Raw genomic sequence first — 19,136 nt, 5'->3', positions numbered from 1 at the left:
AAATGATGGGGTTTCAAGACATTTTTAAGTTTTCAGATTTCTTTTTTACAAATAATCTTGCTTGGCGTTTTATTGGAATTTCTTGAAACGTTGTATGGTAGGTAGCAGGGATTTTCCTGGAGACTTAATGTAAGTCATGTGCTTTACCAATCTTGACACTGCTACTGCATATCTATATCTGCATTTACTGCTTTTTCCCAACATCCCCCTGTAAATAAACTTTCTTGAACCAATTATGATCGCTTAGATGAGAGAAATTTTGTAAAAGAATTGCTCATCTCTTGTGAAATGGTTGGGAATTATGCTTTTGTGTGTATTGATTTCTTTACAATCTTGTGTAATGGGCTTAAGTTTTTATCTTCTGTTCTTGGCTTGGTATGTTTTGTTGCCAAGAAAACTATAGGATTAGATTCTATATCCTTGGATTTTGAAGAAATTGAACTTTTCTTATCTCCCTCAACATTTTCAGGCTTCTATTCCCCTTTCCTTATAGAGATCACAGGAATGAAAATTATATGGTTTCAAGACATTTTAAAGGTTTTCAGTTTTTTTTTTTTGAACAAATAATCTTGTTTGGCGTTTTATTGGAATTTCTTGAAACATTGTATGGCAGTAGGGATTTCTTGGAGACTTAATGTAATTCATGTGTTTTACTATGATACTCCAATACCCTAGACAAATCCTACATCAATAAAACATAGTAAAGATGTTGGGTTTAGATGTGCATCCCATATCGCTAAGATTGTTGTGAGTTCCACTAGATATCAAGATGTCTTTCGGGTTGTAAAACCAAAAAGCCATGATAAATTATTCTAGTATTTATAATAAACATTGAGTCTCATACCAACATATCTTGATATTGGATCAAACTATTAGACCATGGATGCTAAAAATAGTTCTCCAAAATGAAAAAGCACTCTAAAATTTTCCTAACCAGGTTTCTTTGATCTTATGTTGTATTGCAGATGAACATACAGTGGCACAAGAATGATGCCATTCTGAAAAGATACAATGGAGATAAGTGGCCAGACCACACCCTTTTCCTGTTAAACAAATTCCTCCCATTTTTGAACAATCAGATACATGCTTTTGGTGAATGCAACACAGACAAAGAAGATATGTCTAATAGCCTCCAAGCTTGAGGACAATCAAGGCCAATTCATTCAGTGGCCTAAGGTTCAATTGCTTTCATAAGTCAAATTTACTTGTCATAAATTTCAGTTACTCATTTCCTACCAATAGCATCACCTCTTTCACTGTCTCTTAGATTGAAAAGCCTGTCTTTGAGAAATCCAACCGGATCACTGCTCCAACTTACAACATGCAGCTGCACCAACAAAGGACTGGTGATACTAACATTCAATGTAGAGATTATCTTTCTGGATTTTGTCTAAGTTTTGGGCTTAGACATAATTATATTATGCCTTTTCTGCTTAGCATTCCTCCTAATATCACCAAGATGTCATAGAAATGGAGTGAAGATATTGTTGGCCACTCATTTTTCCATTGTTATCTTTTTATTTTAAAGAATTCTGTTTAGTTGAAAATTCTGGTGTTGTTGTTCATGTAGGGCATATACAATATTGCTTCATTTTACGGTTAGTATTAGGAATATAAAATAAAACTTCTTAGTCTCTTTATCTCTACTCCTTGCCAAATGAAAAATTAAAAAAAGAAAAGCATGCATACACATAAACTTGCAAATCAACTGCACCCTCAAGATCAGTTGCTTTTGCTAATTTTGATGAGGACTTTTAATTGAGAATTGTGAGACAAAAGACAGGCAGATTTTTCTAAAGTGGATGAAGAGATTCTTATAGAAATTCAACTACTCTTTTTGGAACCCTTATCCAAAATCATGACATTCTACTACTCCCACTTTGCCTGAGCTACCTCATAAAGTCACTAATCACATAACTATAGATGTAAGTATCCAAAAAGTGGGTTCAAAAACCTAGCTATTTGTCCTATCCTCACTTCATTTAATTCATCTATCACCATACAAGATAATAAGATTGATTAATCGATGCTTATCATTGGGTTAAATTTAAATTGAGCTGACTCGATCATAAAAGTCAGTTGAGCTCAGCTTGTTTTAAATTTATTTAGTTTAAATTTGAATCAAGTTCAAGCTAGATGAGTTAGAGTGTCTTTTAAACTAAACCAAACTTGAGTCATGGGGTATTTGGATCTAGTTTGACATAAATTCATAGTTCGAATTTATAGTTCTAGTTCAACTTGAATTGATGGCTCGGATCCATAGCTCGAATTTGTGATTTAGATTTGTGGTTTAAAGTTTGCGACTCATTTATAAAACGATGTTATTTGGCAGAAAAGAGAGGTAGAGAGACTAAGAAGTTTTTCTATTCTTATTACTTGTTGTAAAATGAAACAATATTGTATATGCCTAATATGAACAACAACAACACTGTAATTTTTAAAACACACTTCTTAAAAATAAAAAGATAACAAGGGAAAAATAAGCAACAAATTATATAGTCACTCCATTCCTATGACATCTTGGTGACATTATGAGCAATGTTAAGCGGTGTAAGATATTTATAGTTTTGCTCAAAACTTGAAGGAATTTCAGAAAGATAATCTCTACAGTGAATATCTATATCACCAGACCTTTGTTGGTACTGTTGCAGGCTGTAAGCTGGAGCCGTGATCCTGTTGGCTTTCTCAAAAACAGGCTTTTCAATCTGGGAGACAATGAAAGAGATGAAGCTATTAGTAGGAAATGAGAAGCTGGAATTTGTGACAAGTAAATTTAACTGATGAAAGCAGTTGAACCTTAGGCTACTGAATGAATTATGTCTTAGCTCGAAACTTAAGCAGCAGCGACAAACTATATTTTTTTCTTGATTTTTGATCTGCACCGGCTCTTAGATGGATGGTTCATGGAGGTTCTTTCATTCAGAAACCTAAGGTTGTACTGCTAACTTAGCTTCCTTCTTTTTCACCCGTTACAAGTTCTTATTCTTCATCCATTTTTCTGGCTTGGCAGATCCAAATTATTCTGAGGAAGGCTCAGAGTCTGGACAAGACCACAACTGCTGCTGATGGTGCCACAGCACCTAATGTGGAATCCGATAGGCATGCCTGACCCAGCAGTTGCTTAAGAATTCCCTCTCCGCGGTCTTCCGCATAACTGTTCTTCTTCAGTTTATATGAGTTTTTAAAAGAGATGTATATATACCCATTAGTGTTTGGAGTTGCATTTAGATAATCTGCTAACATGATGATTTGATTGAGATGGAGACATTTTATTGGAGCAGATCTTGTGAAGCATAGCATCTCCATTTTTTTCCACTGTAGTGTTGCCAGTTTTACCTGCAAGTGTAGTTGAGATATAATAAACAGAGCTTTTTTGTTCAGGTTAGACTTGTAAGTTGCATTTTACCGCAAAAAAACACAAATTCTTGTTTATAGTTTCTATTTTCTCTCCTTTCCAAATATCACTAATTAAAGTGCCACTGCATGTCTTTATCTGCACTTACTGCTTTGCCCAACATACCCAAGTAAATAAGCACTAATTAAACTTTCTCGGATCAATTATGATTGCTTAGATGAGAAAAATTCTGTAAAAGAAAATAAGCACAAAAGTTTATTGATTCACTTGTCCATTTCTTGTGGAATTTTTGGGATTGCTTTTATGTGTATTGATTTCATTACAATCTTGTGTAATGGGCTTAAGGTTTTTCTGTTTTTTGGGTTCTTGGCTTGGTATGTTTGGCTGACGAGAAAACTGCAGGGAAAAGAAAATAAGCTCTAAAGGCTTATTAGAATCTTTATCCTTGGATTTAGAAGAAATGAAGTTTTCTTATCTGCCTCTATATTTTCAGGCTTGTATTCTGAAATTCTTGGTTCAGTTGTGATTTTTCCCGTTTTCCTGAAGAATTCACGGGAATGAAAATGATGGGGTTTCAAGAAATTTTTAAGGTTTTCAGGTTTTTTTTTTAATCAAATAATCTTGATTGGCGTATTGTTTGAATTTCTTGAAACATTGAATGGTAGTAGTGATTTTCCTAGAGACTTACTGCAATTCATGTGCTTTACTGTGACACTGTGACACTCTCCTAGGCAAAGCACAACAGATGTTGGATTTAGATGTATATCCCATATCCCTTAGAATGTTAAAATATGATTGCTTAAATAGAGTATGAGCTCATTAAATTATTAAGATACATTTTGACAACATATTTTGATAATAGGCTAAACCACTCTGAAATTTTCTTAACAGGTTTCTTTGATCTTATATTGTATTGCAGTGGTACAGTGATGATGACCTTTTTAAAGGAGATAATTGAGGAGGTAATAGGCCAGGCCACACCCTTTTCCTGTAAACAAATTTCCTCTCATTTTAAACAATCATATACATGTTTTGGGTAAATGCAACAGGGATAAAGAAGATATGTCTGATACTCTCCAAGCTAGGGGACAATCAAAGCCAATTCATTCAGAAACCTAAGGTTCAACTGCTTTCATTAGTTAGATTTACTTGTCACCAATTCTAGTTACTCATTTCCTACCAATGGTCCTTTCTTTCACTGTCTCCCAGATTGGAAAGCCAATGTTTGAGAAAGCCAACAGGATCATTGCTCCAACTTACAGCCTGTCGCACTAACAAAGGCCTGGTTATATGGCATTCACTGTAGAGATTATTTTTCCAGAATTCGCTTTGAGCTAGGAAACAATCATACTATGCCATTTCTACTTCGCGTTGCTCCTAATCTCCCCAAGATGTCATAGAAATGGAGTGCACATGCAGTTTGTGGGAGATACATACTGGTGTTTGCGCATCTCTGTCATTCATTTTTCCTTCATTATCTTTTTAATTTTAGGAAATGTGTTTGGTTAAAAATTGCAGTGATATTGCACATGCTGGGCATATACAATATTGCTTCATTTTACGAGTAATATGAATAGAAAAACATGACTTTTTACATACATATAAGAATGTTGGGAGAACTATGCTCGGCCCACCCAAGCTTATTGTGCCCTAGCTCGGTGCTAGAGCTAGCCTTGGTCGAATATTACAGTGCTAATGTTACCATTTTAACTAGAAGACGTGATCTTAGTTCTAATACTAAATGATTTGCATCTGAGGAAAGCTCACAAAAGCCTCATGCTCATCTACAAGAGAACCCAAACAGCCTTTAATGAAAACGGAAAAAAGTTGTGTTTTGTCAACTTCCATACTCTTTAATCATTGATCTAAAGCATGTGGGAAAAACAATATTTCAGTAACAATGAACTATTACAAGAGTATATGTTAGATAATTAGACATGTCAAAGCAATTAGGCGGTCTGCAACATGACTCATTGGGGGATGCGTCAAATTCAACTTGTTACGACCACTGATCTGTTTATGTAGATTTCTTGTTGAAAAGTAGATTTTATTTGTTCATAAACAATAATAGCTAAACGGAACAAACTCAGCCATAATTAAATTAACTAAGATAACTATTTCATGATGATCGTTCCACTGGCACTACTTGCAATTACAACTTGTTACTTGCATGGTTGTTCCCGCTTAAAATAACGGCCTACAAAGTTAATCCAATGGGAACCTCCATGTGTTTGTTCAGTATTGGCCCAATCACCACTATATAAAGGTGCCTCCAACCAGAAGCTGCTTATCAAGAAAGAAAGAAGCAGAAGAAAAGAAGAGATTTCTTAACAAAGGAGGCAAGCACCAAGGTTGTTTCAGAGAACGTTGAGCTCTTGAAAGAGGAAGTCAAGAATAAGAACAACGACATTAACAAGAAAGAAGCAGCTCCTGTGCCCATTGTTAAGATATTGTCCACTCTAGATATATAAGCTATCATGGTTTAACATCTTTGGTTTAATAGCCGACCCACTGTCAAGATATTGTTTATCATAGTAATTGTCTACTCTGTAGACAGAGTCCATCATGGTTTAACATCCCTAGTTCAATAGTCCGATCTACAATCAAAATATTATCTATTTTGGACACACAATTTATCATGATTTTGCTTCTAGGCTTTACAAGCCAAAACACATATTGACAATTTAAGGAACTCATAGGCTATTCACGCAGTCAAATTCTCCTATCTCTAACCGATGTGGAATGCATAGACGTAGTACTTTTCTCCTATGTTTGCCGATGTGAGATTTGCTTAAGGGTACTACATACACCCCCTTACGAGACTCAACATCCACATTGAAGTTTGACCCACCATCGTTCAAGAAGACATGCAGAGCTGCTCTGATACCATTTTTAACATTTCTGATTCAATAACTTAACCCCCTTACGAGACACACAGTCTATCATAGTTTTGTTTCTGAGTTTTGTAATCCAAAACGCGTCTTGACAGTTTAAAGAGCTTACATGCTATTTAACTGGTCAAATTCTCCTATCCCTAACCAATGTGGGATACACAAACAAAGTACAGACAAACCCAACATTTCTCTTTTGCTTTGCCATTGTGGGATTTGCCTAAGGGTATTACATAACAAAACAAACTATTCATATAGCTCACAAAAATGTTTATATATACACAAAACAAAATATTTATATAATTTATGAAAACATTTATATATAAACAAAATGGAATATTTATATAAGTTACAAAAATACTTGTATAAATGTTTCGGTTTAATAGAAAACCTGCATGAAAATATTTTATAACTTATAAAAACCAAAATTTTCATATTTGACTGTCATGTCCAAACATGTAGGGTCAAAAATCAAACATGTATGCAAATAGAAAATAAATAATTTCTACTTATCTCAAATAAGAGCAAAGATCAACACAAACTCTTATACATTTCAAAAAACAAACCAAAATTTTCTTGGATTCCTAGCCACAATGAATGAATTCAATTGAATCAACAAAATCTTACAATTCTTCTTAGATTCCATTGAAGAACCTTAATTCAAAACTAATTTCACAAATTCTAAAAGCATCCAAACGAACAACTTTATACCAAACTAACACATGCCTACACTATACAACCTTTGTTCCATGAATTTTATAAATTTTTATACAAATTTAAATATTAAAAAACTTTGCAAGGACAAAGAAGACACATGGATAGTTTACTAAAAAAAATATTCAGCTTAAAAAATATATATAAAAACTTCACAAAAATTAACTCTTTCCACAGCTCATGAAGATTGCCAATAGTTTTCAGGTTTGACAGTTGTAGCTTCTAGTAATTTTACGAAATTCAGTATAACTCAAACATTTACGAAATTTTGTAAAATTAAACTTAACATATTAATGGTTTAAATAAAAAAATCAACCTGAAAATAAATTAAAAAGCCTTGTAAAATGAATTTCTTTCACAGATCACCAAGATTGCCATCTTCTAGATTGGACACATGTATAAAATTGTGAAAATTTCCAAGATTAAACTAGACATGCTAATTTATTTATAAAAAAAATAATTCAAAAATATTTCAGAAAGCTTTAAAAGCTAAATTTCTCTATTGGTCCCAAACTTTGCCAAATAAATTTTGGGTTTAATATTCAATCTTATAACAATTTTAATAAATTATATTGAATAGGTAAACTCACAAAAATTTCTAGAATAGAACTAGACATATTAATTTATATATAGATAAAATATTTAAATTCAAAACGATTAAAAAAACTATAAAAAACTATGTGCTCAACACTTTGTTTGGTTAAAAATTTCTAAATTTTATTGTACGTTTTTATTAGTTTCGGGGTGTTACAAGTTGTCATTGCTATTGTTACTATTAACAACTCTTCAACTTAGATGATGAAGAAGAACAATAAGAAGAAGGAGGTCAACACTTGCATTCAAGTCTCCAACACAAAGAAACCCTTCATTTTCTGCCTAATTCTTGCCAAGGTATCCACATATTTTCTTGTTTTATTTTTTACTTAAGTCAAGAATTTTTAGTTTCCTCATGTTTCCTTGTTAGCTTATTGACATGAAAATTTGAAGATTTTATGACTTTTTTTGATGGGGTTTTGTTTGATGTTATTAATCTATCTTACAGAGTCATATAAAGCAGTACAATAATGTTGAACTCTCGGCCTTAGGCATGGGTAAATGGTTGATTTTTAATGGAGATTTGTATACAAAGAAAGAGCAAAAAAATACAAAAACATAAGAGTGAAATCGGAGAACTAGAATGGAAGATTTTTGTTGTTGTAAAATAGTTAACATTTTCTATTCTTTTCCATACATTTATATTTACATTAGTTTCACTAAATCCATATACAGTAATAGCTTAAATTAAGCTTACCCATACCATTTCTAACAAGCTAACCAAACCTTGCAAACACAACTACTACTATTTGGTTTGGTTGCAGTCTAACCAAAAGCATTACAAGATGGTTAAGTAAGTTTTCATCATTTTAAGGTTGAAAAAATAATCCATATCAACTTTAAGTTTCTGCATTAGAACTATCTTCAAAAATTCAAAATTTTTTAGTAGCCTACTTCACTACTTTATAGCTTGATCACTCCTCCTTGACAAACTTATTTACCATTCCTAACTTATTTCTCATCTAAACAAACCTTTTGATGTTTACTGTCTTAGTCAAAATGTCAGCTAATTGCTCATTTGAGCTATAATGGATTAACCTTTTTTGTTATGGCTATTGCAACTTTGTTATCATAATAAATAGGTGTAGCTTCTACTTGTTTTCATGCAAATCATCTAAAGGTTTTCTTTGCCAAATGGTTTGATTTATAGTTGAAGCAACAACTATGTATTCAACTTTTGTTATAGATTGAGCATCAATGCTTTGCTTCTTAGAATTCCAACATATCATACCTAATCTAAGAGAAAATATGTAACCATAAATCACTGGGCACTAGTTTGGCATTTAGTATGGCTTATCATGAATAGATTAATGGTCAGATTGAGAGAACTAACTGGGTGTTAAAGGATATGTTAAGAACTTGTTACTTAGAGAATAAAGTGAGTTCGGTTGAGATGTTCCCTTTAGTAGAGTTTGCCTATAATAATAGTTATTAAGCGGTGATGCAGATAATGCCTTATAAAGTATTTTATGATAGGAGGTGTCATTCTACTTTATACTGGGATGAGTTAGGTGAGAAAAATGTCTTTGTTCAGTCTCTTAGACCAGAATTGACTCAAAAAATGATTGAAGATGTTTAGCTAATTAGACAGAGAATGAAACAGACCCAAGATCAACAAAAAGTTATACCAATTAGAGATGTTAAGATCTAGAGTTCAATGTAGTTGATAGAGTTTTCATTAAAGTAACCCTATTTAAACATATGATAAGGTTCGAGAGAAAGGTTAAGTTATCTTCTAAGTATAACTTATAGGCTTGCATTATCAAAGAGAATGTACTGTATTCATGACGTGTTCCATGTCTCATCATTACACAAGTATATTAGAGATCCTTCCAATGTGTTAAAGACCAAAGAGATTCAATTATTAAAGGACTTAAGTTATGATGAGAGATTGATTCAAATCCTAGATAAAAGGACCAAATAGTTAAGAAACTAGTAGATTCCCTTGGTTAAGGTACTTTAAAGGAATTATAAGATTGAAAAGGCTACTTGGGAGATAGAGCAACATCCTAAGATATTTTTAGTGAATTCAAAGGTCAAAATTCCAATAAGAGGGATAAATTGTAACACCCACAAGTATACTTAAGGGTAAAATAGTCTTTATTTATGAGTTTATATAATGTATGCATGAGTTAGTGTGATTTGAAAGTCAATGTGTGAGTTTTCAATGACACACAATCATGTATGGAGAGTTCATGCTTGTGTGTCATACCACATAAGCCAGATAAGATATATTCCATGTGAAATTCAAATTTCATTACACATGACTGTGTATGGGTGGTATATGCCTCTGTGTGTGTTTGCGCGTTTAAGTTTCTATAAAAGGCTTGTTGTTGCATTTTAGGGATTATTATTCTAATCCTTAAGTGTATAAACCTTTTTAGAAAAAAGAGAAAGGACAAGAGTTTAATCATCCGGTGTTTGTGTAATAGCCTCGATGACTGAATTCTAGTAAGATGGAGGAAAGGAAACTAAAGAGAAGATAACCTACCTATGTGCTTGACTTTCCATAGATAATAGGTAAGCAAGGTTTATTGCCCTATGCTTATTAATTGAGATATTGCCGCCATTTGTGAGTTTATGGATGATGATTTCTGCCATTAATTTAATCAAGCTGAATCTATTTATGTTAATCAATATTTTATGTATGGATCTACTGTGAACATAGAAATATGATAATGATAGTAGTTCTTTAGTTAGTTTCGGTTTATGTTTAATGAAATTGAAAGGAGATCATGAGACATATTCGTGTGTATGTGTGTGTACATATACACACACACACACACACACACAAAAACATATAGGCGCGCACGTGATTTTGCTTTAGTGAATGATTGATGGCACAGTGACTCTTGTGCTTTAGAATAATATGGAAAAGTAAGATGGACAAACCCTAACTATGTTTTTGTCCATGAGTTTATGGATGAGATTAGATGAGATTGCGTTTTATTGATTATTGAGGCATGGAATTGATACTTGTTATTAAGGCATGGTATCGATATAAGTTTAGTTTTATGTTATATCCATAAAGGAATAGGTAAGATGCACAAGAAGAAGATCAAGGAGCTAGCAAAGTCTGATTCCTTGGTTCATCATATAACTGTGTGGTATGGGACACATGCTCGTGTGTGCAATAACCATAATTTAGGCTAAACTTTCTTGGCTCTCTAATGAGCATTGGCTGTTGTTAAACAGTTAAAGGTCAACTAGGACACGTAAACTTCTCATGTGTAGTTTTAGCACGATTCTATGTATGATGAAATGACTTGAATACCCTTAAGAAGTTGAGTAGTTGGGAAGAAAATAAATAAGGAAAGGAAATAATTATCAAAAGAGCTATACCTTTGTGTTAGATAATAACACATGCTTATGTGTTTAGAAGATTAACACATAGGGAGAGGCCACGATAAGGAATGGTTATGTGTGAGAGCAAAAGAGGACATACCCCTATGTGTCCATAGATACACACCCATATGTGTAGAGTAGATTAAAGAAAAAGAGAAAGAGAATTAGGCTAAGGATTTATGGGTCATCTTGAGCAATAATGCAAAGAGTACGAATATGTAGTAATACTATGATATAGGACAAGCGCTAATGGAGTTGTGATATTGTTCACAATGATGCTTAGGGTTGATATTGTTTAATAGACGCAAAAGGATACTAAGAATTTTTCAAGCTTTGTAAAGGAATTTTTAGGAAAACTCAAATAAGAAGTTTTGTTAATAACTTGAACTAAATGCTTTGAATGACAAAACTCATATCTTTATATAGGCTTATTTCTCCTGACTAGACTAGAAAAATATAAAACATAAGGAATGTTATTTTAATTAAACTTTCTTAAATAATAACTTCCAAAAACTTATTATTTCCTAAATCAAAATAAGACACTCACCAAAAATAAAATAGGTTTTCTTAACTTATTTAGGAAAACTAATATTAATACAACTTTATTAATTAAATAAGACTTAGGATTTTTTATTTCACATGCTTAAGGCTTCCTTCATGGCTTCATGTCATCATGCACAACCATATTATCACGCCATATCTCTCAATAAGATGCCACATCTTATGCCACTTCATCTTTTGGGTGCCACATCATCAATCTTCCTTTGGATAATTTCTTTTGTATTTTGAACGTTTTCCACCCTACTACCTTTTTTCCTTGGTCTTTTATTATTCTCCCCCATTAGAAAAGAACTTGACAGTGAGTTATCATTGTATAAGTTAACTTTATGGTAGAATTTTGTCAAATTAAGCATATTAAAGGTGTTAAAAATCCTCATGTTGTCAGGTAAGTCCACCACATTAGCATTATCATTAATCTTCTTCAAAATTTTGTAAGACCCATACCTTTTTTAGTTTGATTTACCATGCATGCTATTTAAAAGTCTCTTCTTTTTAAAAAACACCATAACTTCCTCTCCCACATCAAACACTTGTCTCCTCCTGTGTTTATCAATGGTGATTTTATAAGTCAAATTACTTTCCTTTAAAATTTGTTTCACCACCTTAAACATGGATACATAATTGTCAGCCAATGTAAAAGCTCATTGACTAGCTCCCCTACCTATAGGCAATGATTTTATTGTTGTAAGTGAATTCAACTTGTGTTAAGGCAAGGTCCCATTGGCTTTTCTTCATACTACAAATGCATCAAATTAAATTTCCCAAGGAATGGTTAACCATCTTTGTTTGTCCATCAGTCTATGGATATGCAGTACTATTAAATTTCAATTTAGTCTTAAATGTGTTCCACAAAATAAGCCAAAATGTTACCTAAAACATATTATCTCTATCCAAAACAATTGATAGTGGAACCTTATATAAACAAACAACCTCTTTGAAAAATAACTAGGCCACATGATGAGCATCAGTTGTTTTCCTATAATAAATAAAGAATGACATCTTGGAGAATATATCCACCATAATAAACACTGAGTCATATCCTCTTTAAGTTCTTAGCAACCCCAACACAAAATCCATGGAAATATCATCCCAAGGTGCATTAGGGATGGTTAAAGGCATGTATAATCCCATGTTTTACTATTGTCCCTTACTAATTTGGCAAATAGGACACCTTTGGACAAACTTCCTTAAATCTTGCTTTAATTGAGGTCAATAATACCTCTCTTCCAATCTAACTATAGGTTTATCTCTACCCACATATCCACTTGAGTCACTTGAGTACAACTCTCTAATTAGCTTATCTCTTAATAAGCTCTTTGGAATACATAATTGACTTCCTTTAGACAAATACCTATCTTGAATAAGGAAATCCTCCATGGGAAGATTATGTAAATAATTATTCCATACGTGATCAAAATCTTTATCTTTCTCATATAACTCTTTGAGTTGCTCAAATTCAGTAATTTCAAGGGTAATTGTAACTAACAACGCTGCTCTTCTACTCAATGCATCTGCCACTCTATTAGTTACACCAGATTTATGAATAATCATATAATTAAATCTCTCAAGGTACAAACCCTATTGTACTAACATTCGGTCTATATTCTTTTAGGCCTTAAAGTGTTGAAGGGCTTGGTGATCTAAATAAATGATAAACTCTCTTAGTAACAAATAAGGCTCTTATGTCTTCAAACATCTAAATAATGCATATAATTCTTATTGGTAAGTGGACTACTTCTGTCTAGCTTCACTTAACGTCTAACTAAAGAAAGCAATTGGTCTCCTCTCTTGTGAAAGTACTTCACTAATCCTAATTCCACTAGCATTACACTTTAGCTCAAACACTTTATTAAAATTAAGCAACGATAAAACAAGAGTTGTTATTAACTTTTCCATAATCAATTCAAAGCTTCGATCTATGTCTCCTTCCTATTAAAATTTTCCTTTCTTCAAACAATGTAGCTAACTTATGAAAGATGCTCACTTCACTTATGGTTTTTGGTCTTTCATTCTCTAATTGTTTTAAACTTGTCCTTATCCACATGCATTCCCTCAACACTAATTATGAAGCCTAAGAACAATAACTTTCTTGTTAAAAACACACACTTGTTTAGATTCATATATAATTTATTTTCCTTCAAAACCAAGAACACTTGTTTGAGGTGATTTAGGTGTTGTTCATCATTCTTACTATAAATTAAAAGGTCATCAAAGTAAACCACAACAAAGCTAGATAGGAATGTTTTAATACTTGATTCATCAACCTCATAAATGTACTTGATGCATTTGAGAGTCGAAATGGCATGACTAACTATTCATACAAACCATCCTTTGTTTTGAATGCAGTTTTCTATTCATCTCCTGGTCGAACTCTAATTTGATGATACCCACTCTTCAAATCTACCTTTAAAAATACCTTGGCACCATGCATTTGATCCAACAAGTCATAAAGTCTAGGAATAAGAAATCCATGCCTTATAGTTATTTTGTTGATGATATGACTATCCACACGCATTCTCTAACTTTCATCCTACTTTAGGGTCAATAAGGTGGGTACAATGCATAGACTAATGCTTTCTTGAATGTGTCCCTTCCTTAGTAATTCCTCCACTTGTTCTTTTAATATCTCATTCTCCTTAGGATTTATATGATAATGTGGCAAATTTGGTAAACTAGCACTAGAAATGAGGTCGATTTGATATTGAATATCTTACAATGGCAGTAGCCTAATAGGTTCAACTTTTATATCTTTAAACTCATCAAGTAACCCTTGCCCTTCCTTAGGGATTGGTTTCTCCTCCTCCTTTTCTCCTTTAACTACAATGGCTATTAGAGTCTTTGCCTCTTTTATGGTGTTGAGGAATTCCTCCTTCTCTAAAGATATTAATAATGTCTTTTTATCTTTTTTTGGACCACCCACGTCTTTTTTTTTAAGAAACACAATAATCCTATTTTGTTTCCACTTAAAAAAGTACGTATTGTCGCTACCCCTATAAGTTGCATCTACATCATATTGCCATGGTCCCTCTAGAAGTACATGACAAACATCCAACTCTATAACATCACACGAGATCACAGTTTTATAAGTTTTCCCAAGGATAAAAGTAGTCTACATTGTTCCATTACTCTCACATTAGGTCCTTTTTTAATCTAACCAATATTATAAAGGTGAATGTGCGGCTAAGATTTTAATTTTAAGTGGTTTTGCAACTAGGTTCTTACTACTACACGCATCAATCACTAGTTTGCATATCTTTGAATTAACAGAGCACTATCCGTCAAATATTTTTTTCTATTGTGAATCATCAATTTCAGTAAGGGAGTATAAGATTCGTCTTACCATGTATACCAAGTGTTCACCTTCTTCTTCTATCACTTCCTCTATTTCTTCTTCCCCTTCAATGTTGTCTTCTTCAAATTCTTTTCCATCCTCTTCTTGTCATGACATGTTAACAAGTTTTCTCTGAAGGCAATCATTTGATTTGTGCCTAATTTCATTACACTTGAAACACTTCAAACCCTTGCTTGGCTCAACCTTCTCTTTTCCCTTCAATTTTGTTGGTTTAGGCTTGGTTTCTTATGTTTTCATATTACTTGGAATTATATGGTTCTTTACTTCAATCGTTTGTCACCTATTTATGTTACCCCGTGGTAATCTTCTTTTCTTCAAAATTTCTTTTAGCCCGTAAAGCCAAATTTTAAGCTTGATCAATAGACCATATGCTTTGTTTTGCCAAATGATCTTGAATAGAATAGTTTAGGACATTCATATACCTCGCAACTTATTAGTCTTTGGTCTCACTTAAGTTACATCGAGATTGTAGTCATAGAAACTCTTATATATAGGTAGCTATAGTTTTGGTTCCTTGGTAACAATTTTGAAGTTATTGGAACAATGTTTGGTCTTAATCGAATGATAGAAAACAAGACTTTGACAAAGCTTTTATCGGCTCCCAATCTCTCAAAATTGGTTATCCCTTCATCTTCAATTATTCTTGATGCCTTTACCACCATGCATCGACTCCTCCCTTTAATTTATAAGCTACTAAACTTACTTTTTGTGCTGGCTTAATCTACATAATATCAAAAAATTGCTCTACTTCATACAACCAATCAAGAAATTACTCAATATCCATTACACCATTAAACTATGGAGATTACATAATATCCATTATCCCTTTAATTTATAAGCTACTAAACTTACTTTTTGTGTTGGCTTGATCTATATAATATCAAAAGATTGCTCCACTTCATACAACCAATCAAGAAATTGCTCAATATCCATTACACCATTAAACTATGAAGATTACCCTGAGTTTGTAAGGTTCACGGTTTTGATAAGCTCTCCTCCCTTCTTAATTTTAGCTCCGAGGTATAATCACCTTTCGATTCTTCATCAACTCTTTACTCAAACTGTGTAGAAACTTCTTCTCTTCTTGATTGCATTCACCTAGGAAGAATTGAAACTATCCTTTATAGATTAAAAGCAGTTTATATAGGTTGTGATACAGGTAGGTTGGCTTCTATCTTATTGACTTGTATAGTTAGTCCCTTTGCAGCTCTAACTAATGTTGCGATTTGTTGCTCTAAACTAACACGCCAATCTGAATTTTCCTCATGCCTAGCCATCTCAAAACAAGGCTATCATACCACGTGATGCAAGACAAGCGCTAATAAAGTTGTGATATCATTCATAAGGACGCTTAGGGTTGATATTATTCAACAGGCACACAGGAATACCAAGAATTCTTGTAAGCTTTGCAAAGGAATTCTTAAGAAAGTTCAAATAAGAAGTTTTTATTAATAACTTGAATTGAATGCTTTGAATTACAAAACTCATGTCTTTATATAGACTTATTTCTCCTAACTAGACTAGAAAAATATAAACATAAGGAAAACTATTTTAATTAAACTTTCCTAAATAATAACTTCCTAAAACTTATTATTTCCTAAATCAAAATAGGATACTCACCAATAATAAAATAGGACTATTAACTTATTTAGGAAAACTAATATTAATAAAAATTTATTAATTAAATAAGACTTAAGATTCTTTATTTCACATGCATAAGGCTTCTTTCATGGCTTCATGTCATTACACAGACCTATGTCATCAATCCACATCTTTAAATAAGCTACCACATCATATGCCATGTCATCCTTTGGGTGCCACATAGCCAACCTTCCTTTGCACAATTTCTTTTGCATTTTGAATGTTTTCCACCCTACCACCCTTTTTCCTTGGTCCTCTATTATACCCTATGTGCCTAAGAATTAAGTTATAGAATGACGAGATACATTTTACGTGGAAGCAAGAACGAGCAAAGTTAAGTTAAAACTCAAGATGCATGCATGTTAGGCATAATAGGATCGTTCCAATGAGGCACTATGAATGCATATTCCTTACATTATTTGTAGTAGGGGATGTCCACAGTAAGACACAAGACCCGCAGTAGGGTCTTTGCTCACAATAGAGCTTAACTGAGATGCAATTTAGTGTAGTGGAATAGAGAGATAGCTCACATAACCAAAGTGCCAAATTCTTGTATTTGATCCTAGCTGATCGACCTAGTATATAGTTTCAGTTATAGTTTCTAGATTCAGATACTTCCACTGAGTTCAGTATGGTCATGCCAAATAGGAATCTAGAAAGTGGCTCCTTAATGATTGAACATGACATAGTTTGATTTGAGAGTTATGACATATAGCTTGGATATTCCTTACCATACAGTATGAGCACATAAATGTTATATAGGACCTATTATCATCCATAAATGAGTTTAATGCTAACTCTGGATGACAAATATAGTATAGGTCGAGACTAAAGGCATTTTAGAGATTTAAATATTAAGTAATAAATGAGTCTTATACTTACTCATGTTTTATCACTCATCCCTCTTTTTTATACATACATGTACAGATGACCATGATGGTTATAAGATGAGCAGTGGTTAAAGGGTGTAGAGCAATAAGGACATCTCTGTCATCATAGTTTTACCAACTTTATTCTTTAATGATTTTGTGTTATTCAGTTTATATTTATGTATTTGACTGTACCGTTCCATTTCTTAGCAAATTTTGAATTATGACATCTTTTTTTCTCTTTCGATTTCAGTCTTAACAAGGGTATTTTTGTAAATTTGCAAAGTTGAATAAATGAAGTTTGTGTTCAATAAATAATGAGTTTTATGATATGTTTTGAGTTAAATGCATACTCGAAATAGTCAATTTGATGACATTTTCCTTTAAAGTGTAGTACTTTTAGAGAAGAATGTTACAGTTTAGCTTGAATAAAAAATAGCTCAACTTGGTTAGACTCGAGTTTGTCAAGCCAACATTAAAAGTGATTCGAGTTTAGTTCGAATGATAATGATTCGGCTCAAATTGGATTTGAGTTTGCTCAATTTGTAGTTTAAATCTCTTACTCGAATCTGTGGCTCAGATTCATGCTTTGAATTTGTGATTCATTAATAAAATGACATTGTTTAATAATTACCTAACATACTTTGAATCAAATCATGAGCCAAGTTCAAATTGAATCAAGCTGTTTATCTAACTTGTAAGCCAAACTGAGTTGAACTTTCTCTAGCTCAAATTTGGCTTAGTTTCAAAATAAGTTGAACCTTTTATCATGAACTCGATTCAAATTTGAATTAAATGGATTCGAACCGAGTTGAATCAGGTTGAGCGAGCTCGATTCAAGTCCAATGTTACTTGAGTTGGACTAATTTCTTTTCGGCTTGAGTTAGACCAATTTCTTTTCGAGCAGAACTCGAGTTGGGGGTGTTCGAGCTCAACTTGATTTGTATCTACTCTTAGTTACATGCCCAATTTAGTTCAAAAAAATATATTAATCCATATTGTTAATTTTACTTATTTAGACTGATACGTATCACATTGTATAATACGCAAATTATATATTTTATCAATTTTTAATACACCTTAAAATACATATTATTTTTTATCTGTATTGTATCATATTGTATGATATGTATCGTATATTTGTATGATACTGATAACCATAATACCATAATACCTAATATGGAATCAAACCAAGCAACTACATAAGAATTCCTTTGTTGTGGTTCTTCGTAGACATGTAAAGGGGTTGGCCAACCCGCATCATGCCCAAGTCCCCTTGTTTTTACACAGCACAGGCGTCACGGGTCTGTTCATGCTTATAGGTTGGCTTGGCCCGTAAGACTCGCCAATCGATAGGTCTTAGTATGGCATGACCCGTGGCTATGATGGAACACACCAGATTTGGCCTGACATGACTCACTATGGTTGTAGTCTTCCGCATAAATGTTCTTTTCCAATTTATATAAGTTTCTAATGGAGATGTATATATGCCCCTTAGTGTTAGGAGTAGCTATAGAAGATCAGCTAACAAGATGATTTTATTGAGATAGAGACATTTTAATGTAGCAGATGTTTTGTAGCACAAAAACTCTTTATGTTTTCTATTGTAGTGTTGCCAGTTTTACTTGCAAGTGTTGTTGAGATATAATGTACGGAGCTATGTCGTTCATGTTAGATTTGTAATTTTCATTTTACTGCAAACATAAATTCTTGTTAGGGGTATGCATGGTTAGGTTTGGTATTGAGAGCTTTTTTAAATCAAACTGAAAAAAAATAGTTTGAAAAATTTTTAAACTAAACTAAATTAAAAAAAT

General features: G+C 32.8%; 1 protein-coding gene and 1 long non-coding RNA gene across 3 annotated transcripts in view; one reads left to right on the top strand and one right to left on the bottom strand.

Moving 5' to 3' along the window:
* The first annotated feature begins 707 nt into the window (after positions 1–707).
* LOC123211523 lies at positions 708–3,430 on the top strand. The gene is made up of 2 exons (XR_006501433.1): positions 708–2,932; positions 3,011–3,430. It is a non-coding gene; the product is annotated as an uncharacterized LOC123211523 (long non-coding RNA).
* LOC123211521 (protein WVD2-like 3) overlaps positions 3,260–19,136 on the bottom strand; it is a 36,752-nt gene continuing 20,875 nt past the window's right edge. The window contains exon 6 of one of the 2 annotated variants that reach the window (XM_044630306.1): positions 3,260–3,336. The gene's annotated coding sequence lies outside the window, so the exon portion shown is untranslated. Of the gene's footprint in view, positions 3,337–4,324; positions 4,344–19,136 lie in introns of those variants that run through there. The other variant, XM_044630309.1, reaches the window with a different exon arrangement.

The sequence above is a fragment of the Mangifera indica genome, chromosome 3, assembly GCF_011075055.1.
Source record: "Mangifera indica cultivar Alphonso chromosome 3, CATAS_Mindica_2.1, whole genome shotgun sequence".
NCBI lineage: Eukaryota > Viridiplantae > Streptophyta > Magnoliopsida > Sapindales > Anacardiaceae > Mangifera > Mangifera indica.
The sequence above is the reverse complement of the archived record's forward strand: the minus strand, read 5'-3'. Positions and strand labels throughout refer to the sequence as shown.